Genomic DNA, 5,211 nt, shown 5'->3' with positions numbered 1-5,211 from the left:
AGCTTCTGCCCGAGTGGTTCAGATCATTCCAGATATAAGTGAACCGACTTTTTTTTAATGGCACACCAGATTAAATGTGACTTTTTTACCATGGCCCATTTGCTGTTTCAAATCCATGGGGTCCAAAGGCAGCAATTGGAAATTAAAAAAACAATAAAATACATAAGAAAATGCACAAGTATGCTAGACCTTTGGTGTTTTCAGTATATGATAGCCTGATGTTTGTATAAGGTAATCCTTTGGCTCCCATGGAGCAGATCATGTCACAGATGCATCTTTAGTACTGATATAACTTTGTTTTGAGTCGTTGTGTTGTCAAACTTAGTAATTGCTTATCGGCAGGGACAAGCGATTTGCGCGGAACTTTCTTTCCGCGCAATTTAGGGATACATGATTTGCACTGAAAAAAAGTTCCGCGCAATTTGCTATTTTTTCCGTGCAAATCGCCTGTCCCTGCTTATCGGTCATGATGTACAAAAGCTATTGTCAATGGGATGTGATCAAGCAGTATTTAAGTATTTTATAATGCAATTACATGAAATCTTGTTCCATCAAGACCCAAATGTATTTCTGCATGGGACCGTCTTTTGCATGAAATTTGCTGTTTGTTTTGTTCGATACCATCAAAAGTTGGAACAATGTAAAAATAGTTATGCAGATTTCTGTTTTATGGGGAAATAAACTGCAAGATGTGCAAAAACTAAAACTGGTATTTTCTGTTATTTTTGAATTTGTATGTCAATTATGTTGATTGATTTCGGACTGCATTGTCTTTTGAATGTCCAAGCTGTTGGAATCAAAACTCATCAGGTGTGGAGACTTCCATCAAATTTATGTGCCCTAGATATTAGTACATAGAAATTGTTTAAATTTTAGAAAATCTTTTAAGAATCTTTAAATCTTAAAAGAAGTCAGATTTAGATTCCACTATTAAGTGTAGTTGGTTGGTGCAACTGCAAGTGCCACCACATCCAACAAAGACACAAAAGCAGGTTTTCACCCTAATTCTTCCCTTTTTAACTGACCGACCATTGACATTTATGTCATCACATCCACCCTGAATATGAACATTCCAAATATAATTTATACAACACTAAAACTCTGGAAATAAAACAACTGAACACAATAATTTATTTGGCTTCTTTTTATTACAAAAGTCAACAATAAGACAATACAAATTGTACTTTGTACCAGAAACTGAAAACATACAGTTGAAACTCGTTAACACAAAATCTGTTAACACAAAATTCCTGATAACACAAAATGTTTTTTGAGACTCCCCAAGTCTGTACCTTGTGCATTGTAATGACCTGATATCACACACAAATTCAATCAAAGGCCCTGACAATTTTGTGTTAAAGGGGTTCCACTGTATGCCACCACCTTCACATTTTCTAAGGTGATGAAGAAGATTGCACTATGATAGATAAATCTAATATCTGAAAAAGCTACACTGAAACGGAAGACAAATTTTACTGATGACAGGTTACTCCTATTCTATTGCACTATATAAACATCAAATACAGCAGACAACTCAACACGGGACAAAAAAACTATGTAATCCAGGATTTTTAACATTATTAAAAATATTTGTGAAGGTTGTCATTCAACCAGGTAGACATTTATGATTCGATGCATCTAAATTTGTGAATATATTGGATCAAGAACATAATAATGATAAAATTGGATGCTTTACGCCCAATATTTATTGGTCTCGTTATGAGTTTTAAAATATTGGGACTCGACTACGTCTCGTCCAATATGTTAAAACTCACAGCTCGGCCAATAAATATGGGCTCCATCAATCCAATTTTATATCATAACTAATTGGAAATAAATCTAATCAACTGGACTCGTTTTTATTGGAATGACTATGGTATGTTGAGTCAAACTTAAGAATTAAAAAAAAAAATTTATAGTAAGTTTTGACTAAAAATCACCACCAATGTCAATGACCAATTGCCACCAGTATGTCTGTTGGCCTGAAAATGAACCATAGTGCAATACTTTAGCCAGCGGCGTAGCTAGGATTTTTTCCAGGGGGGCAAGGCTGTATGGGGCGGGGGCCCAATCCACCAAATTTCCCTGCACTTGGGGGAGGGGGCGGGGGCCCAAATAGACAATTTTTGCCAGGCTTATTGATAATAATCGTATGGTATTGCATATCGTATGGATTCCCCATCTCTCTGCCCCTCCTCTCCCTCTCTCTCCTCTCTTTTTTCCTCTTTTTCCCTCCTTTTTCCTTGCCAGGCCCCCCTGCCCCCCGGCAGCTACGCCACTGACTTTAGCCAATCACATAAAAGTGTGTCCAGTTGATTAGATTTTATTTATTTCCAATCAATTTATTATTAGAAACATACAATTGAAGAGTGCTATGTATTCTGTTACCCACACAAGGAATTTGAAATGTTCAAAATACCAACAAATGTTTCATTCAATCAACTATTCCAAAGTTACAAATAATTACTCCCGATACCAGAAAAATACACAACTATTTTTTTAAATTAAACAGTGTTCTGTTTTGCCAGATGATGAAACAATTAAATCCGAATCCTTAGTTTAACCCAACTAGGAATAAAAATCCTATATTCAATCAATTTGTAAAGGCACAAGCATACATTTTTAATGTGTTTTAGTGTGCTACAACAATCAACCCCAAAAGACTTGTACTAAAGCTAATTAATGCATTCTGGCTGTTGGAGAAGGTGCTTCATACAATTATTCAGCCTATCATGATGTTAAATGCTTCTGTGAATATAGTCACACTTAATGTCAGAAAACATGCAAAATACTTCACTTTAATGATTATAGAATTTTAACATTTTTCCCAGTTAAAGGATTATGATTGAGCTATGCTTTGTTTTGAAAGACGAGATACTGCATTAATCTGGAATTTGGAGTAGGTGCGGCCACATTTCAGGCTGGTATGACCAAATTCTACTCGCCCAAATCTATTTAGGATGTAGTTAATGTCCCACATATATATGTAAGCATTAATATTTTGGTAGACAGTTAAAATTCAACCAGTCAACAAGAAAAGTCAACTCCAGCCTCTGAAATGGTTCAACATAAAATAGTTTACAGTAGAATACTTCTACAAATATAAAGGAGTTTCATTGACTAGTTTTACAATTTAGTATTTACATGCAGATATTACATAATTTTGGTTTTGTCACTCTACTGAACAGTAACTATTGAACATTAAAAGCGGTATAGTAGGTCCACATCAGGGCTTCCGCCCTGATAATAAAAGTTTCTGTTGTTAAATCAAAGTTTACCGGGCATGAGTAAGATTTGATCTTACTCATGCCCCTCAAAAGGACTTCTCTAGGGAAAGATCAAATCTTACTCATGTTTACTGACCTAGAGTACCTAGTAATTTCAAATTTTACTTGGGCATGACAAAAAAATCCGAGGTACACTATCTTGCCATCCATTGAGCGACATACAAACTTCAAACTTCTTACTTATGGTGGATTGATAGCAGTGGCGTAACTACCGGGGGGCAGAGGGGGGCAACATGCCCCGGGCGCTACCCTTAGGGGGGGCGCCAAATTGACCAATTCAGCATCGATTCTGCGCCCCTCCAAGCGATGAAAATCAATTGAAAGAACATTTTAAGACCGATATTCAACTTCTAGTAACCCAAATTTGTTAGTGGTAGACCTTATTTGTCCAAAATTTCGCGCGCGGAGCGCGCAAATGTTTCAAGAATTGTCCGTGTCTGGGGGGCAGGGGATGTAGGGGCGCACATTTTGTTTTTTGCCCCGGGCGCTACCAACCCTAGTTACGCCACTGATTGATAGCTAGCAGTTGAATTACTCACAAGATGTTTTGTTCATACAGATTGGCAACTTCAAATCTTTGCATCATTCACACGGTGGGAAAAGACACAATACATTGATATGTGCATAACCTGTAATGCATGGAATGTTGTCCAAGTGAAACAGGTGCAGGGATTAATACCAGTGGTGGGTCCGGGGAGGGAGTGGTGCAGAGGGAGCCAGCCCCCTGACAAATCTGTAGAAACGTGCAAAATCAAACCCCTCCTGGTATAATTTTTACCATTTTTTAAATACTGGATCCAGCATTGGGTACAACATGTTGGTCTACTTCAACATCCAGATTCAACAATATATACTGACTGAAGATCCTTGCATACCAAATATCTTGCTTTGTATAAAACACTTTAATAATACTGACTATGACAATCATTTAATAGGTGTCTAAAAAGTTCTGTTCATCTAAGTGCATTTTAAAGAAGTAAAATGGAGAGATTTCGCTACACATTGTGATAACCTGTACATGTAGAACTTACAACAGTAGCCATAATACTCAAGATTGTATCAAAAATGTCCTTGTTGGAACTGTACTTGATTAAGATATTAGCTGTTTCTAATGCTGAGGCTGTTACACATGTATACAAGTTGCATGTAGAAAAATCTAATAAACAGTATTGAGTACTTGTGCGAGAGTTTATCACTTTCAATGAATAAAGGTATACCCTTAGTTAAATGAAACATAACAAAATACCCATTTGGGCCAATACGTTTTTCCTGGCCCTTCATCCATAGTTCTGAAATCATCAGTGATCAATATGATTAAATACTTCATGGAAGATATAAATTTCATAACACACAAAAAAGCACAGCAGATTTAGGGGTGGTGCAATAATTATATGTACCTTGGGGTTGAAATGCAAAGATTGTCAAAGATTTTTTGGCATGCTGTAAGGGCCAGCATTTTTTGGCATGTTAAGAGGGGAAAGCTATTTTGGCATATATTTTTTGGGCATTGTTTCTGTACTTTATTATTTTTGGCACATCAAAAGTGGGGGGGGGGGGGGTTCTTGGCACAGCCGAAGAGAGGGAGTGGGCAAGCAACTTTGGCAGACCATTTTGAAACTTCACCTCTTCCGCGTACATATAAATATGCACAGCCCCGTAAGACTCTTACTCTTACTTCAAGTAAAATTTTCATAACTTCTGTGGTCAGTGGTGTGCACTGAGTGTACACAAGCTGACACAGAAACGATAAACAATTACGCTGATTGGCTGATCAACAGTGTTCAAAACAGTTGACCTAACTGGTGAACAGGGCATAGAAGGGGAGGAGGGCCTGCCACTTCTATGTGATCGCTGATCACCAGCGCGTACCCAGACCACAGAAGTACTAACAAATTTACTTTAGTGGGAAGTACTGGCACCTAGA

This window comes from Amphiura filiformis, chromosome 8 (assembly GCF_039555335.1).
Source record: "Amphiura filiformis chromosome 8, Afil_fr2py, whole genome shotgun sequence".
In the NCBI taxonomy this organism is placed as follows: domain Eukaryota; kingdom Metazoa; phylum Echinodermata; class Ophiuroidea; order Amphilepidida; family Amphiuridae; genus Amphiura; species Amphiura filiformis.
Note: the sequence above shows the minus strand (reverse complement) of the source record.